Below are 23,167 nucleotides of genomic sequence, written 5' to 3'. Positions count from 1 at the left end.
GATAGACTCTCTTTCTCAACCTCTCTCCTCACCTGAGACATGGTGACCCTTGTGTTAAACCACCACTAGTGGTCTCCCTCTAGTGAGGGAGCAGCCCTATGGCCTGGTAGGACTATGGTGATTCTGTTGCTGCATTTTTTGAAGTAGCAGAGTTTTGCCTGTAGGTTCATGTCAGAATAAGAGTAGTGATGTCAAAAGGGGTGTTATCTTCACACCTTTTCCCACGTCCCGTTGGTGGAACCCAACTGATGACTGAACAGGAAAGCCTTTTACATATGTAAAATGGTATTTTGTTAGCTCTTATCTCTGTTTTTACTCTAGGAGTGTGTTTTTTTTTAATGTGAGCTGCCGTTTTTAAAAATCACAGCTACCTTGAGCCTCTTGTAACCTTCCTTATTTTTTTTTCTAGACAAAAGGGAGAGTACTCTGTGCACTTCAATACGATTTATAGCCTTTAGTTTTTCTTGGAGCACATTCGTCTTAGTGGTAGCTATGACTTGAGCTCTGAACTCAGATCAATGTATCACTGTTAGGAAGAAGACTTTTCACAACTCTCACTCCAGTTTTGCCTTTTCAGCATCTAACATTCACTTACTGCCACCCATTAGCTATCATTGAGGTCTACAGCATGGAAACAGGCCCTTTGGCCCAACTTGCCCATGCCACTCAGTTTTCACAATTAAACTAGTCCATTTGCCTGCATCAACATCCTTGTCTAAATGTTTCTTAAAATGTGAAATTTACTCACTTCCACCACTACCTCTACCTCGAGCAGCCTGTTCCACACACTCACCACCCAGAAATCAGGGCTGATTTGGGATTTGAACCCAAGAACTCTCATATATCTACAATGTACAAGGCCCTAAGTAAGAATCATACCCCTGAACAATGAGCCATTGCCTATCATAGCTAGCTTTTAGTAACCACTATCGGTACCATGATGCACCTTGTGTTTTTCTGTATGTTAACCCATGTAATACATTCCACAAAGAGTTGGCTTCTTGTGAGACCCATGTCTTGAAGTTTATTTACCTCATTTAACACTTACATGGCTACAATTATACACATCATGCAATATTTTGGCTAAACGTAGGTTGTGTTGTGTTTGGTGGACTGATTCTCACCATAAGGCTGAATGCAATATCTTGCCATGTCTTATCAAAACTCACTGCATGCATTATTGTTGCCACTTCCATGTCTGATTTCTGTACCATCTCACCGTGCACCAATCTCGGACTTGTTACTTGTTACTATTTCAATATCCACTCTACGACTAGCATCCTTTATGTCCACTTCATCTTTAAAAGCCTGCAGTTGTCCTAGTGGAGTGCTGGTATCTGGCAGCTGCCTGCCTGTTATTGAGGACTGTGGAGAGATAGTTGAGAATGGGAAGTTGGCACCACAGTTTTCCAACAGGCACCTGGAGGTCCTGGTTGACAGGGTTGCACAGAGGATGGTGCTGATAGAGTCATAGAGTCATACAGCATGGAAACAGACCCTTCAGTCCAACCAGTCCATGCTGACCAAGTTTGTCAAACTAAACTAGTCTCACTTGCCTGCATCTGGCCCATATCTCTCTAAACCTTTCCTATTCATGTACCTGTCCAAATGATTTTGAAATGTTGTAACTGTACCTGCTTCTTCCATTTCCTCTGGCAGGTGATTCCCCACATGAACCACCCTCTGTATGAAAAAGTTGCCCCTCAGGCCCCTTTTAAATCTTTCTCCACTCATCTTAAAAATATACCCCCTAGTTTTGAACTCAACCACCCTAAGGAAAAGACCTTTGCTATTCATCTCATCTGCATCCCTCATGATTTTACAAACATCTGTTAGGTTATCCCTCAACCTGCTAAACTCCAGTGAAAAAGGTCCCAGCCTATCCAGCCTCTCCATATAACTCAAACCCTCCAGTCCCAGCAACATCCTGGTAAATCTTTGCTGAACTCTCTCCAATTTCATAATAATCTTCCTGGAGCAGGGCAACCAGAAGTGTACACAGTATTCCAAAAGTGGCCTCACTGATGTCCTGTACAATTGCAACATGACATCTCAATTCCTATAGTTAAAGGTCTGAGCAATGAAAGTAAGGATGACAACCACCTTCTTAGCCACCCTGTCAACCTGTGATGCAACTTTCAAAGAATGTTGTCTTTTCTTCCCAGAGGATCCTCAGAATTGTCCCAAGGACACAATACCAGGCCAGCCTGGTCAGTGCCATCTCAACACTGTGAGCAATGGGCTGCCGTATCAAAAGAAGGGCAGTACCCTTCCCTGCTCTACCAAAGAGTTCATCTTCAAACCATTTTAGGATTTATTTTGTTTCTTATGCTCTGTGGCCAATTTGCCATCAGGTTCACTAATGCCCTTTAGGGAAGGAAACTGCCATCCTTACCTGGTCTGGCCTACATGTGACTCCAGACCCACCTCTGAACTGCCTTTGGGCAATTAGGGACGCCCATATCCCGTTAATGAATGACGAAAAAAAAGGTAAGTGCCACCCCACACTCACCCTATCTCTGCCACCACACCCACTTTGCACTGAGGCTCATGCTTTGACAGACCCTCTCTTGCTTGAAGCACTTCTCTCACTTACTCACATTATGCCCCATGCTTTCACACCACTAACCCTGCAAAATGCATTCTCTTCTGTGCTGCCTCCGCACTCCCTTGGAATACCTCAACACCTATTTCCCATCTGCAATTGCATTAACAGCCGTGCTAACAACTTACTCAACTAACCCCTTCAAAAAATGGCTTGGCACACGAAATACAATGTGGGAAAATGTGGGGTTATGCCATTTGGCAGCAAGAATGGAGGAGTCAATATCATTTGAATGGGGTAAAGACTGCAGAAAAGTATAACGTTGGGAGTGCCAGTGCATGCATCACAAAAAGCCAGCATTCAAGTTCAGCAGATGATTGGGAAGACAACTGGAATGTTGGCCTTTATTTAGAAGGGAATGGAGAATACATATGGGAAATATTTTGGGCGAACAATTATTCCTATTTTGCTATTAAAATATTCATTAAGTTTTATTTTATAAATTAATATATTCAGAAAACTATATGAAATATTTTACCTGCCAAAACTAATTAATCTTTATTGAAGTATTCTGCCAGCAGTCTGTCGTGACATCCTAGGATAGTTCCAGTGGCCTGTGGTCTTTTATACAATAGTGAAGTAATTTTCAGTCTCTCACACTTGTTGCAGTGAGTTAAGGAGACCGCTGAAAAGATGAAATGAATTGCTTGTTCATAGACACCACGGATATCAAATGACTTGGCCAAACCCTTCAAATGGTACATAAAGACCACCATGACCTCTGATAGACAGACCCTGCATAGTATGCATGATGACAGGGCTTTTTATGTGTGTAACAAGAGAAGACACAGTGCTCACTGAATGGCTCACTCACCACAGTAACAGACAGTATCACATCCATCAAAGAGTTCATCTTCAAACCATTTTAGGATTTATTTTGTTCCTTATGATCTGTGGCCAATTTGCCAATAAATTCTAAGGTTCCATTTTTCACTTCAGTAGTATGCATGTATGAATTTGGAGTGATTGATGGGGAAGTGACACAGACAGTGCTGCTGATAAGGGAACAACACTCAAACAGGATTGATTTACAGCTGCAGAGTCACCTCTGGGCTTGGTGTGTTCATTACAGCAGGAATTTCCACAAAATGAATTGCAGGTGAACACAATGCTCTGAATTCTTATCAAAATATGTACTGCCATGTGTGTGTAAATATAGTAAAGATTGTTCATCACTCCAGTGTTTGTTTGGGCAGAAAAATAATTTGTTCTGGAACAAAACTCAGATATTGGCGTTGATAAGAGTAGCTTTGCCTTTAGCAAATGGCCTGTGTTGTTTCGCTAGTGGTACTTCTGGCTGAGTATGCTGACAAATAAATGAAGGAATATATTCACTCTTATTATAATTTTATATTTTCTACAGATAAGTTTAATATTGGATTACAAATGGACAGTTTATATCTGGGAGATACCTTCTGACACAAAAAAAAACACTTTGAATTTCAAAATGTAATTGCTTGCAACTTCTTTTTATAGCTTCCTTCACTTTATCTCCCCTGATCACTAAGTCTCACTGAAGAAAAAATATACCAGTTGTCTTTGGTTGTCTTTGTCAAAATAACCATTATTCAAGGATTACAATGTGTCAGCAAGGTATTTGAAGTCTCACAACAGAGGTACATTCTGTCTTCATGTGAAGCCACATACATGCATTTACCATCAGGGGTCACTAGTTCACAATCAAGAATAAGAATATTAGGAACATTTCTGATCCTCATGTTCTTTACCCTGGTACAACATTTTAGCCACTATTTAGGTTCTGCCCACATTTTGTGCCCATTTCACTGGCCTGACTGAAATTAACTGACTTGAAACTAGGCATCTCACCTTGATAAATCAGCACAGTCTAATTGTCCACTGACAGCACATGCACAAGCTGAGCCATCAGACCCTTGTTAAATGTGATATTTCACTGCAGAAAAGATAAAACGTCATCAATTTATTAATCATGCAAACATTTTCATTTCCATGGAGACATTCTGAAGGAGGTTTCAAAACCCCAAATGTGATTTTCCCTCATCCCTCTGTGCTCCCTTCCCTACATTGGCTGCAGTCACTGATGCCTCAATTTTAAAATTCTCATCTATATTAACAATTCCCCATATCTTCTCTCTTTCCTATACCTGCAATCTCCCACAGTCCGACAGCCCTCTGTAATCTCTGTAACCCCCAACTCCAGCCACATGCATTACACAGAGCCTGTCACCAATGGCTGTCCAGGTACTAAGCTTTAGAATTTTCTGCTTCGACCTCTCCTTTTTCATTATACTCCTTTAAACCCTTCCCTTTTGACCAAGCTGTTGGTCAACCCTCCTTGGTTCAATCTCAAATTTTGTCTGATTGCACTTGGGATCTTTTAGGATGTTAATGATGCAATGTGAATGTAAGGTATTATATAAAGAACACTGGGCTATCATCAATGATTTACGCAAAATGTTTAAAATTTAGTCAAATAAATCCCTCATTAGAATATCACCAAGAGATGAGACATCCTCTCGGGGAACAATGCAGTGATTTCCTTGTCAATAAATTTAAATCAGTGTTTAAATCAGTCTAGGGTTGAGATTGTATGCACTTTAGAGGAAAGGAGAACAGAGCAGCTATTTCCTACACTCAAAAGTTTCTCAATTTTGTTTGATGCATCTGATCCTTTGAGAGTTGTTACAGTTCCACCCTTTCACATCAGCTCTCCATCTGTTTAAAGATATAAGATTATTCCTTTTTTGGGTAAACTGAAGTATCATATCTTCTTTGCCAAGTTATGAGTAACTTTGGAAGCATTTATCCATTGTGGGTTGAAAGCTCAATAACTGCACCAAATTGATGTCATGTAGTCAGTCCTCTACCTTTTTGGCCCTCTGTGTGTAAAATTAAACACGAGAAGATTATGATGTGGTGTCTTCCCCTTCCCCTCATGGCATTGGACTGAGTTACAAACACAAGAAATAAAATGAAAAGAAAAATATGGTTCATAAGTAGAACAGGATAAACACATGTCCAGTCAAATAAAAAAAGTTATGATGGCAACCTATTTCTAATGGGGCTGTAAAATCATTCTAACCCTAACACTACCAAGTTTGTTCTCTTTTGCTTAGAACAGAGATTGTTTCCCCTTTCCCAGCAATTGAGCCAGCATTTAGTCTGCACTGTTCATACCCATAGTGGCTAAATGACTTACTGCTTTTATTTCTAAATGACTGCCTCTGTCTACAAATCTGAAACTATCTGTAAACTTTCCAACATTGCCAGGGTGTTACCTTTCAATCAATTGACCCAGCAGCATTCCACTGTTACCAAGCTTTTTAATCAAATCAATCTATTCTTGTAGTTTACCAATACTATCTGCCTCATTTGCTGAGAATCCTGTCACCCCCTTTTCCAAGATCTAAGATTAAAAGGAGATGCACTGACCAATAATGGCAATCATTTTATCTCAGCTTAGAATGTGAATTATTAAATGAGTTAATAGATAAGTAACTGGATGGTGGGACATTGTATGCAAGAGTTCTTAAAATTACTGAAGTGTATCCAACTCTGAAATCGATGACTCATGAAAGGCATTTGATTAAATGGTCATTTCGAGAAACTCTTTTCACTGGTCTGTTGAGGCTATTACTCCTATATCCTGTTTCAAAAGGGAATGGGTGTTTCAAGCAATTCCAAGGAAGTGAAATTTTAAAAATCTCTGATGTTCGTGATTGCATGACACTCAGTTGGTTCCCCACACTAGTACCTTTGGCTCCATTGGGAAGTTACTGCACTGATTATACTTTGAAATTTGATCTCCTTCCCTGTGGATGAAGTGGAGGTGGATTATCAGTGATCAATAAGTTGTCTGTTATGAGTAAACTGAACACAGACCTGGAATGTTAGTTCTGTTTCTCATATCGCAGATGCTGCCTCACGTGTGGAGCATTTTTAACTTTTACTTCAGATCTTCAGATCTTTTACTTTTATGTTATTTGATTTACTGTTAATAGCGTCACAGGGATTCACTGATGTACGTGCAAAATTCTTCCACCTTTGGCGAGTTTTGGATGTGTTCAACAATGTTCCTCCTGAGATGTGCACCTCTCTGGAAAATCTAAATGTACCCAGCAAATGATGTCATCTAAAATGATTCAGTAAGGCAGCAGCTTACAGTTTCCAGAAAGCATGACATGGAAAGCTCTGCACCATGCCCTCTGCCAAGTCGGAGTCAAAATGCTCACTGATCTTTGATAGTGACTGGAACTGTTTGGCAGACCAGTCAAAGCATCCAACATCTGCAGGTCCATTCAGTTCTATCTTGCATATTGCCTCAACAAGGTTAAAATCATAGAATTTTTACAGTGCAGAAAGAGGCCATTTGGCCCATTAGGTCTGCACTGACCCTCCAAAGAGCATCCCACTCAAATTCAGCACCCGCCCCCCCCTCTATCCACCTAACCTGCGCATCTTTGGACAGTGGGAGGAAACTGTACATAGACAGTTGCCCAAGGCTGGAATGGAACCCAGGTTCCTGGCACTGTGAGACAGCAGTGCTAACTACTGAGCCAGAATGCCACCCTGAAGGTCTTTATCTGAGACCCCTGTGACAGAACTCATACATCACCTTACCTTCTCATACCTTCAGCACCCTGAACCAACCCACGTCACCTCCTACCTGTTAATAGAAAGTACTTGAAGATGACCAATCAGGAGTACAATGTTGATAAGTGTGAAATCAACCATTTCTGTAGGAATAACAGCAAAATGGACTATGTTTTAAATGGTAAAAAATTGCAGCACGCTGCTGTGCAAAGGGACTTGGATGTCCTTGTGCATGAATCGCTGAAGGTGGGATTGCAGGTGCAACAGGTAATTAAAAAGGCAAATGGAATTTTGTCTGTCATTGCTAGAGGGATGGAGTTTAAAAACAGGGAGGCTATGCTGCAGCTGTATAGGGTCCTGGTGAGGCCAACCTGGAGTACTGTGTGCAGTTTTGGTCTCCTTACTTGAGAAGAGATATACTAGCACTGGAGGGGGTGCAGAGGAGATTCACTCAGTTGATTCCAGAGCTGAGAGGGTTGGATTATGAGGAGAGACTGAGTAGACTGGGCTTATACTCATTGGAATTCAGAAGAATGAGGGGAGATCTTATAGAAACATATAAGATTATGAAGTGAATAGATAAGGTGGAGGCAGGGAGGTTGTTTCCGCTAGCAGGTGAAACTAGGACTAGAGGGCATCGCCTCAAAATAAAGGGAAGCAGATGTAGGACTGAGGTCAGGAGGAACTTCTTCACCCAAAGGGTTGTGAATCTGTGGAATTCCCTGCCCAGTGAAGTGGTTGAAGCTACCTCGCTGAATGTTTTAAGGCAAGGCTAGATAAATTTTTGAACAGTAAAGGAATTAAGGGTTATGGTGAGTGGGCGGGTAAGTGAGCTGAGTCTCAAAGATCAGCCATGATCTTATGAAATGGCGGGGCAGGCTCGAGGGGCCAGATGGCCTACTCCTGCTCCTAGTTCTTATGTTCTTATTATCCCCTTTTCCCCAATTCACCTCCCTCCCAACCCATATACCCTCTCCAAAGGGTTTTAGAACATTGGAGTTATAAATATACAATTTCTTTGTGTGGGAGAACTTCTAACCACAGTCAATCATTTTTTTGAGAAGTAGCTTTCCTAAAAAGAAAATGTGCTTTAGATATATTTTTTACTTAACAAATAAAAGGTTTCTAAAAATTAAACTTTTCACTGTAAAATTTGATACAGTTTAATTTTCATATTGTGAATTTCCCACTGGTAGGTGAGCCAGAAAAATCCAAAGTGGGGAACTTCTTCTGTCAGGTCAGCGTCCGAAAGGGGAGGAGGGGGCAGGGAGTTGAGGAGAATTGGATAGTGAGGCAGGGAAGAACGATGCTTCTTTCTGTGTGGACCCCTCACCACTGCAGCCCACAATTACTGCTGGACCACAGCTCTGGCTGCTGCTCTCCTTTCACAATGCGGGCCAGCTCCAGACTTGGGAACAGACCCACTGCCCTCAGACAGTTAATCAGGCTGTTAATTATCTGGAATAAAAATCCAGTCTGGAACAAACTGTGCAGGGCTGAGATTCAGAACTGTCCCCGAAATGTTCATTCATGTTTCAATATAGAACGGAGGAAAAGGCTGGGACCAAGGGACAGCTGTTAGTCTGGGGTTTAGTTCATTAAATATCTGGACAGAGAAAATAGAAATCTTTTCATTTTTGCCTCACTAGTTGAATTAAAACCTATGAACGAAGAATCTCATATTCACAGATTTGGCATCACAGGCCTTAATGAGGCTAACAGATGGACTGACTTTATGTTTACTCTGGGAACAAGGATGCCTTCAAGTAACACCCTCCAAAGGGAATGGACCACGTAGTCAGAGAGAAATTACTAGAGTGTGTAAGACTAAAGACATTCTGAAATAATGAACTGTTCCTTTCTGTTTGTAGAAATAAAAGTGTTTTTGGATACAGATGTTAATGGTCAGGCCATTGGAGGTGGCAACTTTTATTCCGGGATCTTGGCTCAAGGGGATGCAGTGCGAGGAGAGCCACAGATTGATGGGGAGGTGGGGAATAATGGGACCATGGTGGGGAAGCCAAGTGGCATGGAAGCTGTTACTGTCAATCAGCCTGTTCGAAGTGAAGGGTTCCAGTTGTTACCTCACTACCTCCTGCTCTTAAACATCCCACCCCTAGTGGCCACAAGACCATAATACAAAGGAGCAGAGTGGGTCATTCGATCCATTGAGGGTGCTCCACTATTCAATGAGGTCATGACTAATATGATAATCCTCAATTCCACTTTCTTGCCAGTTCCCTATACCCCTTGATCCTATTAGTGAATAAAAATCTCAACCTTCAATATACTTAAAGACCCAGCCTCTACAGATCTCTGTGGTAAATATTCCACAGATTCACCATATCCTGAGAGAAGCAATTCCTTCTTAGCTCTGCTCTAACTGGGTGATTCCTTACTCTGAGATTATGCCGTCTGATCCTAGACTCTTTCACAACCTCTCCATATCTGCCCTGTCAAGCCCCATAAGAATCCTAACTGTGTATGTAAAGTCGCCTTTCATTCTTCTAAACCAATGGTGTGACATTGACAGTTTTCCAATCTACTGTGACTCTGCCAGAATCTAAGGGTTCCTGGAAAATTACTACCAATACATCCATTATCTCTGTAGCTACTTTCTTTAATATGCTAGGAATGCTGACTTATCAGTCTTTTGTCTCATTAGTTTTCATAGTATATTTTGTCTGGTGACAATTACTGAATTTATTTCCCTCCTCTTCCTTGACTAAACGAATCTTCACTTCATGAACCCATACTGCGTCTGCCCAACAGGACAATTTCTAACAAGATGCCTTGCTATTTCTTCCTTGATAATAGACTCAAGCATCTTCCCCACTACAGAAGTTAAGCTAACCGGTCTATTATTCCCCATCTTTTGTCTACTTCCCTTTTTAAACAGTGGCGTCACATTTGCTGTTTTCCAATCTGCTGGGACTGCCCCAGAATCCAGCGAATTTTGAAAAATTACTGCCAGTGCACCTGCTATTTCTCCCGCCATCTCTTTTAGTACTCTGGGATGCATTCCATCAGGGCCAGGAGACTTATCAATCCTTAGCTCCATTAGCTTGCCCAACACACCTCTTCTGTAATAATGATTGTTTCCAGGTCCTCACCTACCTTCGTCTCTTTGTCAATTACTGGCATGTTATTAGTGTCCTCCACTGTGAAGACCGATACAAAATACCTGTTCAATGCCTTGGCCATTTCATCATATCCCATAACTAAATTCCCCTTCTCATGTTCTAAAAGGCCAACGTTTACTTTAGCCAATCTTTTTCGTTTTATATATTTATAGAAACTTTTGCTATCTGTCTTTATATTCTAGTTTTTTATATGCTAGTTTTTTCTCATGTTCTATCTTACTTTTCTTTATAGCTCTTTTCGTGGCTTTCTGTTGACCTTTAGAGTTTTCCCAATCTTCTAGTTTCATGCTGTTTTTGGCCACTTTGTATGCCTTCTCTTTCAATTTGAAAGCCTCCCTTATTTCTTTAGACACCCATGGCAGATTACCCCTTTTCTTACAGTCCTTCCTTTTCAGTGGAATATACTTTTGCTGAGCACTTTGAAAGATTGCTTTGAAAGTCCTCCACTGCTCGTCAACTGTCCCACCATAAAATCTTTGTTTCCAGTCTACTTTAGCCAAGTCCTCCCTCATTCTATTATAGTTCGCCTTGTTCAAGCACAGGACCCTGGTATTGGATTTTATCTTCACACTCTCCACCTGTATTCTAAATTCAACCATACTGTGATCACTCCTTCCAAGAGGATCCCTAACTATGAGGTCATTAATTATTCCTGTCTCATTACACAGGACCAGATCTAGGATAGCTTGCTCCCTCGTCGGTTCCATTACATACTGTTCAAGAAAACTATCACGGATACACTCAACGAACTCCTCCTCAAGGCTACCCTGACCGAGCTGGTTCAACCAATCTACATGTAGGTTAAAATCCCCCATGATAATTGCCGTACCATTTTTACAGGCATTAGTTATTTCTTTGTTTATTGCCCGCCCCAGTGTGATGTTATTATTTGGTGGCCTATTGACTACACCTATCAGTGACTTTTTCCTCTTAGAATTTCTAATTTCCACCCAAATGGATTCAACCTCATTCTCCATAGAACCTATATCATCTCTCAGCACCGCCCTGATGGCGTCCTTGAATATCAGAGCGACACCACCTCCCTTACCTTCCTGTCTGTCCTTCCGAATAGTCTGGTACCCTTGGATATTTAACTCCCAGTCGTGACCATCCTATAACCATGTCTCCGTAATGGCTACCAAATCATATTCATTCGCAATGATTTGTGCCGTTAACTCATCAACCTTGTTACGAATGCTACTAGCATTCAGGTAAAGTGCCTTTATGCTAGTTTTCTTACCCGCATGATTTCCAACATCTCTAATAATATCTCCTGAGTTATCCTTCCTTTTTGCTTCTTTCATAGTCTGCCTTGGAATTCTATGAAGACATTACGAGCGAGGTGGACAATGGGGACCCAGTGGATGTGGTGTACCTAGATTTCCAAAAGGCCTTCGACAAGGTGCCGCACAAGAGGCTACTGCATAAGATAAGGATGCACGTTAAGGGTAAAGTATTAGCATAGATAGAGGATTGGTTGACTAACAGGAAGCAAAGAGTGGGGATAAATGAGTGCTATTCTAGCTGGCAGTCAGTGACTAGTGGTGTGCCTCAGGGATCGGTGTTGGGACAGCAATTATTTACAATTTATATAGATGATTTGGAGTTGGGGACCACGTGTAGGGTGTCAAAGTTTGCAGATGACACTAAGATGAGTGGCAGAGCAAAGTGTCAGAGGACTGTGAAGCTTTGCAGAGGAACATAGATACACTGAGTGAGTGGGCAAAGGTCTGGCAGATGGAATACAATGTAAATAAATGTGAAGTCATACATTTTGGTAGGAGTAATAGTAAAAAGGATTATTACTTGAATGGTAAAAAGTTGCAGCATGCTGCTATGCAGAGGGACCTGGGCGTCCTTGTGCATGAATCACAGAAGGTAGGTCTGCAGGTACAACAAGTAATTAGGAAGGCAAATGGAATTTTGTCCTTCATTGCTAAAGGGATTGAAATTAAAAGCAGAGAGGTTATGTTGCAGCTGTACAAGGTGCTGGTGAGGTCACACTTGGAGTACTGTGTGCAGATTTGGTCTCCTTACTTGAGAAAGGATGTATTGGCACTGGAGGGGGTGCAAAGGAGGTTCACTAGGTTGATTCTGGAGTTGAGGGGATTGGCTTATGAGGCGAGACTGAGTAGCTTGGGATTATATTCATTGGAATTCAGAAGATTGAGGGGGGATCTTATAGAAACATATAAAATTATGAAGGGAATAGATAAGATAGAAGTAGAGAGGATGTTTCCACTGGCAGGTGAAGCTAGGACAAGAGGGCATAGCCTCAAGATTAGAGGGAGCAGATTTAGGACTGAATTGAGAAGGAACTTCTTCACCCAGAGGGTTGTTAATCTATGGAATTCCTTGCCCAGTGGAGTAGTTGACGCTACTTCAGTAAACATTTTTAAAGATAAGGTAGATTTTTTTTGAACAATAAAGGAATTAAGGGATATGGTGAGAACGCGGGTAAGTGGATCTGAGTCCACGAAAAGATCAGCCATGTTCTTATTGAATGGCGGAGCAGGCTCGAAGGGCCAGACGGCCTACTCCTGCTCCTAGTTCTTATGTTCGTAATAACTTGACACTGCTAAAGACGTTGCTTCATCTCTGAATATTCTCGTCAAGACTTGCTTCAGCTTTCAGTGAAAAATTGTCCACATTCACTCATATCGAGTTGATTCTGTCCAGTGAATCAAAGCTTTCAAGAAATAATGTGCCCATTCATTGCTTGATCCCCAAGGTGGCAAAAGCAAATCTTTTCAAAAGTGCAATCTGAGTTAGAAGTAAATTTTTTAATCATAGTTTATATGCAGTCAATTCATTCTGAAATCCTTCACTGATATTTCTGTTGATACCAGCAGCAGAAAGTTTACACATTACACTGTTTTTGTAAGCTACGGAGCTAAGAGAAAAACAAAGTAGCATCCATTCCAGTGTGATACTGGCAGATTTGTTGATCAGCAGACACACAGTCAACAGTCCAATTCCAACCTGGCACCCCAAGCAAATCACAGCAAAAGGAAATTTCTGAGCTTTCATAGCCCCCACTCACCAAATACTCATTTAGGTAGAATTTGACTGAAAATTGAGTCTTACGATTAATTCACGAGCTGTTATACAAATGCTATCCAGTTGTTTCCAAAACAGTCTCAGGGATATTGTCCAAAATATGATGCTGTGGTTAATGTTATACATTGAATTGGGGAGGGAGGGTACATATCAGATGACGTGGCTGATATTTTATGAAAGAAAGTTGAAGTGCCCTCTTTCCAGGTGAGCCAATTCCATTGATGTTGTCTGCAATAATTTATGTTGTCAGGCCTGGCAAATCACTTCTGTTCCTGTGCATCTAAAAGTCAGTAGTTTTCCAACATCCAGATTCCTGTGAAACAAAAGAACGGGAACCATGTGCTTTATCTTGTCTCTTACACTCTAACACTGACACCTGCATGTTGGTGTACTGGTCTGGAGTATCATGAACTGTGAGTGCCTCCACATACACTGTCCCTGCTCATTATCGTTATCACATGATACGGCTCTCCAATCTCTTAGATACTTAAACACTCCTGTATTTACATTTATACATTGTGTGTTCTCAAATACCGCACTCTGGTGAACTGCCTCTGGTCTTATAAGTTCGTTTTAGACTGGTGTGCTCTCTTTCACTGAGTCAGAGTCATGTATTCAGTTACATTATCACGATTTATATTTATCTCATTTTCTCACCATTCTGAGCCTACTATTCCATGGTTCTGCTTTCTTCCAGATATCATTGGCTTCTATGGGACAGATGGATGAATGTCCGCCTCTAGTCCCTCCTGGTATCCCCTTCAGATCTGTTTCTGAACAGAGATCCAAAGTTTTCCAAATAACAAGCAATTTTACATTCAGTGTATTTAGAATGAGGAGGGCTCCTCAGACCTTCAGGACATTCACGATTCACATCTCAAACAATATAGAAAATTCAGACGTTTTATGCCAGGTCTTAAGCTGCATAAATAATGGGAAGTTTCTTACTTTCGTTTTTTTTTCTACAAGCACTTCCTAACTCATAACTTAATGATTCTTTCAGTCTAGTTGTCAAGTCATATATTTCTCATGGTACCTTCTATGCACTATTGCATAGAATATTGGCATTTGTGTTATCATCTAGTAGGTTCTGGTAGGAATGCTCAAAATCCAATGGAGTCAGGGAACGGGAGATGCTTATATGTTTATTAAGGGATTATTGGGTAAGCACTTGACTGGGTATAAATTGCTATGATCCCAGTTGATGTTATTACTGAAAGGTCAGATACCTCCGACTGAAATCTGGCTTGGTAGATCATGCTTTGTTTTGTTTCAATTTAACAAGGTATTTTCTCACTGAAGCATAAGTATTCAATGTAGCAGATTTGTTTTTAATAATAAAACAGAAGTTTAATAAGAAAGCAAATTGAAGATAAAATAAAATAATCCAGGCTATTTACTTATAATTCAAACATAAGGATTTTGAAACACATGATGAAAGATCATCGTATTAATTCCAAAATGTACTTTTACAGATTCCAATACATACCTATACAGTATCCCAAAGCATCCCTTGTATAGCATTCAGACCAGAAAATCCCACTCCCCCACACCTCAATAGGTTTACTTTGACTTCAACTTCCAGTCTGGAAAATTTGACAGCTTCTTCCTAGAGTTATCATCTATTTGAGATTAAACATAATTAGCTTTAAATAACCTCTTCAGAGTTTTGCAAACTGAAACTGGTCTGAAACTATTCCTAACTCTTTACAGATCACAGAATCCCTACAATTTGGAAACAGGCCATTCAGCCCAGCAAGTCCACACTGACCCTTTGAAGAGCATCCCATCCAGAACCAACACCCTACCCTTGCATTTCCCATGACTAATCCATCTAATCTACAGATCCCTGAACACTACGGGCAATTTAACATCGCCAATCCACCTAGCCTGCACATCTTTGGACTGTGGGAGGAAACTGGAGCACCCGGAAGAAACCCATGCAGACACGGGGAGAATGTGCAAACTCCACACAGACAGCCGCCTGAGGGTAGAATCAAACCCAGGTCCCTGGTGCTGTGAGGCAGCAGTGCTAACCATTGAGCCCCTTTACTCTAGTGTTAACAAATCTAACTATTTTATCCTGTTCTCAGGATCAACTTTGTCCATAAAAACCTCTTAACAATTGATAGTAAGCTAAAAACGGTCTCTTCTAAGCTTAAAAAGGTCCAGAAATTTCTAACAGAAACCTTGAGGCATAATTGTTTACATTTCTCGATCACAAAATATTTCTAACGTAAATAAAACTCATTAATTCTGAAAAGTAGCTCTCACAAACTTTTTTTTATAATCACCATGGCTACAGATACACTCACAAGTTAATTATCAATGCCTTCAGGCACACAGGACAAACCCACATGTCAACACTTCAAAATCCCAAAATCCAAACTGAAGACAAGTTACATACACACACATATACATATATCACACAGTCTACATCACAATATATAGGGGTGCAAGTAGTCAGTATTGTCGAAGGTTGTGAAATGTAAGTAGAAATAAAACTCTGACTTGAAAAGTAAGTGCCTGGACTTCAGCAGCATTAAACCTTTGTTATTTAATACTTATAAAAGAATAACCTGTTTACTAATGCTCAGTTTTGTTTCTGCCAGAGCCTTCAGCCTCCTGACTGTATTACAACCATGGTTCAAACATGGACAAAAAAGCTGAATTCCAGGTGATTGACTTTGACATCAAGGCAACTGAGCCTGGTATTAGGGAGTCCCAACAAAACTAGAGTCGATGGGAATCAGGGAGAGTATTCTTTACTCATTGGAATCATACCTAGAACAAAGGAAGATGCCTGTGGATTTTGGAGGTCAATCATCTTAGCCACAGGACACCTCTGTAGGAACTCCAACTGTCTTCATTGCTGATTCTCTCACTATCACCATCCTGAAGGGTTACCATTAGCCAGAAACTGAACTGGACCAACCATTTAAATACTATGGCTACAAGGCTAGAACAGAAACTAGGAATCTTGCAGGGAATAATTCACCTCACATCTCCCAAAACTTGACTACCATTTAGAAGGTTTATGTCAAGAGTATGTCAGAATATTCTCCATTTACCTGGATGAGTGTACTATCACTCAAGAACCTCAACATCATCCAGGACAGAGCAGCCACTTGATTACCACCACATCCACCAGCTATAACATTCACTCCTTTCACCACTGATGCACAATAGACAGTAATGTGTAGCACTAAGGTTCCACAAACAGCACCTTCCAACCCTACAACATCATTTGCTACTTAGAAGAAAGGACAAGGGCAGTAGATGTGTGGGAACAGCTGTAAGTTTCCTTCCAAGTCACACACCATCCTGACTGGGACTTTTATCACTACTCCATCACTGTCTCCGGGTCAAAATCCTGGAACTCTATTCCTGATGGCCCAGTTGGTGTATCTAAAACCCACAGTTCCAGATGACAGCTTGCCACCACCTCCTCTGCGGCAATTAGAGATGGGCATTGAATGTTAGCTCAGACCCATCCCATGAGTAAATAAAAAATAAATTATAGTTGCAAAAACAATTTTGAAAAGCCATCAGTGCAAATTATTTCAATCACTGTATGAAACTCCCTACAGCCTGTCCACTGAACCAGTACCAGTTCCAGTTTAAAACCTGCATATGTATTAGCGGATCAGCACTGCTATAAATGCAGGCTAAAATTATCAGGTTAACAAGGCAATTAAATTGCTACACAAATACATGACTACACAAGGGTAGTTTTGGAGAAGACGCAAGCTAAGAATTAATGCTTCAGTTCATACACATTCAGTAATCCTAGTGCAGTTTATTTTTCTAGCTACTTGCTGCGTTCCATGGTGTTAACAAGCAAAATGTGACCAAAATATTTGTTAAGGAGGTGTTCTTTTCAGGAAGGTCTTAAAGTTAGAAAGACAGCTGGAAGAATTGGAAGGGAGTTCCAGACCAGGGGTTGAAAGAAAGCCTTGCATTTTAAGTTGCACATTTCATGACCACAAAGCTATCCCAAAGCACTTTCTGGAAGTACAGTCTCTCATGTCAGAATGCTTAGCGGTAATGATGTGTATAATCTACAAGATGTACTGCAGCAACTCCTCAGGCAACACCTTCCAAACAAATGACCTCTACCATCTAAAAGGACAAGGGTAGTAGATACATGTGAACAACACCATTTCCAAGTCAGACACCATCCTGATTGGGATCCATATAGCTATTTCTTCACTGTGCCTGGGTCAAAATCCTAGAAACCCCTTCCTAACAGACTCTAGGGGTCCCTACACCACATAAACTCCAGCAGTTCAAGAAGGCAGTTCAGCACTGCCTTCTCAGGTGCAATTGAAGTTGGACAATAAATGTTGGTCTAGCCAATGACATCCTGTGATTGAATAATGAAAAGGAAACATGGCATTCAATTTGTACAAAGCAAGGTTCCACAAACAGCGTTGTGATGACCAGATAATTTGCTTTAGTGATGTTGGTTGAGGGGTGGACAATGTATAGGACACCAGGAAAGTCTCCCCTGCTCTTCAGCAGTTCTGAGTGGGTGGACAGTGTGTCATTTGAAAGATGGGACAACTGAAATTGCCCCATAATGTCAGCACTGCTTTGTAGTCAACCTGCATTGTTTTACACAGACAGTGTGTGAAATGAGCTGCCAGAGGAAGTGATGGATGCAGGGACAGTTACAAGACATTTGGATAAGTACATGAATAAAAAAGGTTTGGAGGGATAAGGCCCAAATGCAGGCAGGTGGGACTAGTTTAGTTTGAGAACATGGTCAGCATGGACTAGTTGGACTGAAGGGTCTGTCTCCATGTTGTATGACTCTATGCATTGTGCACTGAGGACTTTGGTGTAGAGATTGAACGCACAATATTCTGACTCAGAAGCAAGTGTGCTACTAACTGAACCACAGTTGGCAATTTGCCTCTGGACAACTGAAGGTACAGCTGTTGCTGTTAGGGTGATGTAGTGGTGAATAAATGAAGGATGTACAGTTGAAGAAGCTTAAGGAGCTAGGGAGGGAAATCCTGTTAAGGGAGCTTGTTTCAGCAGCACATATACTAAAATTGGAATGATACAGAAAAGATTAATGAGATCCCTGTGCGAGGATGGTACTCAAATTCATGAAGCAGTCCATATTTTTAGGGGCTGTTGTGGTGCAGTGGTAGCATCCCGACCCGAGACCCAGGTTCAAGTCCCACCTGTACCAGAGGTATGTAATAAAATTGGGTTGAATAGAAAATAGTTTTTAACTACAAGAAAATAGCTTTAAATTGCAGGAATGAGAGTCAATATACAGTTTATAAAAACAGGAGCAAAAAGGGCATTGTGACAGTATTGGATACAGGCACGGTCCCTTTGAAAAGGGAATTGGATGAGAAGAAAAACAATTGCAGGACTACAAATCGAGGACAGGGAATGGGACTGAATTGCTCTGGCAGCAAACCTAAAGGATTTAACTGATCACACTTGCTTGATGTGTGCTGTAACCATTCTATAATTGTATGATTGGTTTGAGGAATTAGAACTGCTATTAATATATGCCTTATTGTCTGTAGCCAGTCTGGTTGTTTTTACATAATGGAGTAGTTTTCCTGAAGGCACAGGTACATTTGGAACGATGTGATTGGGATTTTCAAGATGGCAATCAGAAACAGTAGAGAAGTGACTCCAATATAATTGGTATTGTCAATTAATGTTGTTCTTAGCCACTTTAGTGTGTACATCTGTATGGAACGTACAACTGTGGATCCACACTATTTAATCAGCTCAGATTTCAATCAAGGTGATGGTGTTTAATTAATTATAATACTACAGGCGTTGTTCAAGAAAAGCAATATCATTAATGCAACAAATTTTCATGCAGTAGAAAAGCTGGTTGAAAAATTTAATGGGGGGATATATTTGAAATACAAAACTCAAATGAGGGTTACATTGAGAAATGAATGGAAATCAAGGCAGTAATAAAATAAATAGTACTTAAAATCATTATCTTTGTTCCTTGGTGTCACTGCCTGTTACAGCAGTAGCTGAGGAATTGTCAGCAGACAATGTCTTCATTATAGCAGATGGTGCAGTCATGACTGCTCTGAATTCCAGCAAAATAATACAACAGCCTCCCTCTGTTGTTAGTTCAGGAGTCACAAAGCACCACGTGCAGTGAGAACAATATTTTACACAGCTATGTTTATATGAATGCCCAATTAAGCTACCATTGTACAACAAATGTACATAACCCAGTTAAATGAGGTAAACCCATGGTTTTCTGAAGCCTGTTTCACGCAATTTCTTCTGAGTTCACGACTGAGGAAAATTGATTTTAAAGGTCATTTTGCCTTCTTTTTACTTGTTTTTCAGATGCACTCTAGGGTCTGTGGCAAGTACGAAGAGAAGTGTTCCTACTTTTTTTCACAAGAAGTGATGTTGTCTGTATTCTATAAGGATATTGTTTTGTTTAATATAGCAGTTTTCAAGTTTGAAACTCAATGAGTCTCTGAGACACATTCTATGGTTTTACGGTAATCTGGAGACCAGTGTTCTTCCCATCTGGGGATTGGGCCAATCAGTCCCACAGGCTGTGTGCAACCAGTCTAGGAATTACAGGTATGTCAGTCAGGTGGTGCTGTGACATCAGTCCAGTGGAGTTGGGGGTGGAGGGGACAACTTTTCCTGCAATGATACACAGCGGGGGAATTAATAGAATTGGATGAAAGAGAGGGGTGGAGGGATGGTCATGCAGGAGCAGGAGCGGCTTCTGCTGAGGTGCTTTTAGTTAGTAAGTAGGAGTGCAGAGGTCAGGCAGTGTTAGTCACTTCGGGAATGAGGTGTGTGAGAACCATTGAATGGCCACAATATGTGCGATAGTGAGAGTTGTAGACCGCGAGCCTTGGTGAAATATTGCAGTGACAGAGTTAGAGTGAAGATGGTGGATTTACCCTTGGCAAGTGCTGAAGATCATGATCCTTCTGCTTGTGATTGCCTTTCACCCGGTAAGTTATGGCTTCCTGTGGTGGTTGGCTGGAGAAAGAAAGGATTGCTGTCCTCACCACAACCCTGTCCACTAATACCTCCAGGTTCCTGTCTTTGAGGTGAAGAATAAACTTTACTTTCTGCTGGGCCATGTGTTTGATGAGATGAGAGCCAGTTCCTGGCTTGCAGAGTCTGAAGTAGTGTGAAGCTGTGCTTTGAATATGGTGTCAGAGGCATGAAAGCAAGAAGCATATTCACCTGATATCCTCTGCCCATATGATTTTCAGAGTTGTTAACTATTTATTTCAAAGGCTTCATTTAAAATAGCAAGGAGAGAAATTTAAGACAAACACTTTAAAGTGTTTGTTCTAATGCACGCTTGTAATTTTGAGACTTCAGCGTGCATGCTAATTTATCTAAGACAGTATTGTTGATTTTTAAAGAGAGCAAAGTTTACAGTACTAAGTAAAGAATTGGGATGTTTACTTATCTGTTCCAGCATCCATCTGTTCCACAGTTAGCCTTTGGACCAGGAATTCTGACATTTAGAATAGTATCTTACTTCAGACTAAAACAGATGGGTATTACAGAGCTCATCACCTTCAGTAATAAAGAACAAAGAACTGCGGATGCTGGAATTCTGAAAACAACAACAGAAATCATTGGAGAAACTCAGCAAGTCTGGGGAGAGGAAGCTGGGTTAACGTTTCAAACCTGACAACAGCTAGGAAAAGATGGTATGAATGCTGAAGACTTGAGTTGGGGGGAGAGCAGATTAGACAGAGGTGGATCCCAGATAGACAGAATGACAATTAGGGAGACAGAGGCCTGGATAATAGAATGCTTAGGATAAAGGAAACCTGATAATGGGGACCAAAGTAGGTGAAAATGGATTGGTTGTGCTGAAAGCAGCTCATGTCATGACAGGGCCTGGGGTGCGGAAATGGGTAAAAGACGTGAAAGAAAGTGTTCAGAGTCTAAAATGATTGAATTTGATATTCAGTTTGTGCAAACATAGAGCTCACAGTTTTCAGAGAAATGGGAATGGAATAGAGGGAGGAATTTATAGAGTGTTCAGAGTTAAGAGTTTTCACAGAAATAGGAATGGAAAATAAGGAGGAAGTTAGAAAGTGTTCAGAGTTGAGAATTTTCACAGAAAGAGGAATGGAAAAGACTTATTGGGCTGAATGGCCTGTTTCCACCCTATAGGGATTCTATGGTGATTCTGTGAAACCAGAAGTTAAACGGTGTTATTATTTACAGGGAAATTCTGCAGTGGGAAACTTGGCCTCACTCCAGGCGGATTTCTGGTTACACTCGGGTTAACAAATATTAACCAACACACACCAGATATGTTCATGTGTATGAGAAGGAACTGAGGCCCTTCAGCAGCATTTGGAAGGCACTGTAAACAGGATCAGAGAATTGGATGACTGCCAAGATGAAAGCAGAGTGTAAACTGGCCCAGGCCCTAAAACTCTCAGTGAGCTGCAAACCAGGCTATCCTCACTCAAGCATTAACCAAACATCCAGGAAACGATCTGGGGTTAAAAGATTTGAAAATGCAGCACCCATTTTGGGCAGAGGTGCAGTCCATTGTGACATGTCACATGTGCACTGAGTTTGGCATATTGGTTCCTCAGGTTGCCTGTTAGTTGGCTTAATGCCAATTGCTTCTCCAAACCAGGATCAAGCAGCTGTTTTAGGTCATTTTGTGAAGTGGCTGTGAATTCTCAGGCCAACACCAACCAAACCAATGGTTCCTTAAGGAGAGAGGTCGTCATGTGAAAAGCAAATTTTAAATTTGTTTCTTACTTGATTGTAAAATTAGCAGCTAGATTTTCAAGGCTGCTTCGGGAACCTGAGAGGCTTTTTATGTGTAAGGGTGTCGATGGGCAGGAGGCAGCTTTAGTGGCAGGCTGCACAGTACCTCTAGGAAGTGGAGCTGCCTGGATTGACATGCGAAGGCAGGAGGCAGCCATGTTGGATCTGCCATTGCCTCATTGAGGAAAGCGGGAGAGGTCACTAAAGACAAGGTTGGTAGCCATGGATGCCAAGGTGGAATACAGAGCTCAACATGAGACGAGTCCATCTGAGATTTCCCAAAAAGCACTTGGAAGCAAATTTTCTTTTGCCCCGTACCAATCCTGGCAGCTGTGCCAAGTTTCGGCTTGGTTTTCACAAAAGGCTTGAAAACCCCATTGATAACCATGAATCCATTGCCAATTGCCAGGAAAACCCAACTGGTTCACTACTGTCCTTTAGGGAAGGAATCTGCCATCCTTACCAGGTCTGGCCTACATGTGACTTCTGCCCCACAGCAATGTGGTTGGCTCTTAACTGCCCTATGAGGTGGGCAATAAATGCTGACCTAGCCAGTGATGCCTTCATCCTGTGAATGTATAAAAAGAAAAGCCCCTTAATAAGCTCTTTATGGAGATTGATTGATGATTAATGGATTTTCTGTTTCCAACAACTCTATTGGCTTTTTTGAAAATTGCAAATTCTATCGCTCGCTGTGGGATCCAGCGCTACCCTCAGGAAACACAAATTTCAAAATGCACTCTCCCATTCCTGCCTTCACCACTGACTTCTCTCCTCCCTCTCCCCATGTCAACTGGAAACATAGATCAGTTCTGCCCAGTGATCATTGCGCACCCTCGTACCCCCCTTGAACTAACTTTAGGCCTTAGGCCCATATCTCAGTCAGCTGGTCGACCTTCTCCACTATTCTACCCCCATTTGCCAACAAATAGCAGACCAAGCAGCATCATAGGAGCAGGAAGGCTGACGTTTCGGGCCTGGACCCTTCTTCAGAAAATCC

At 41.3% G+C, this 23,167-nt stretch overlaps 1 non-coding gene across 1 annotated transcript; it reads left to right on the top strand.

Moving 5' to 3' along the window:
- The first annotated feature begins 18,410 nt into the window (after positions 1–18,410).
- LOC125483881 lies at positions 18,411–18,517 on the top strand. Its single transcript, XR_007262788.1, has one exon. It is a non-coding gene; the product is annotated as a U6 spliceosomal RNA (small nuclear RNA).
- The last annotated feature ends 4,650 nt before the right edge of the window (positions 18,518–23,167 follow it).

This window comes from Rhincodon typus, chromosome 8 (genome assembly GCF_021869965.1).
Source record: "Rhincodon typus isolate 14 chromosome 8, sRhiTyp1.1, whole genome shotgun sequence".
Lineage (NCBI taxonomy): Eukaryota > Metazoa > Chordata > Chondrichthyes > Orectolobiformes > Rhincodontidae > Rhincodon > Rhincodon typus.
The sequence above is the reverse complement of the archived record's forward strand: the minus strand, read 5'-3'. Positions and strand labels throughout refer to the sequence as shown.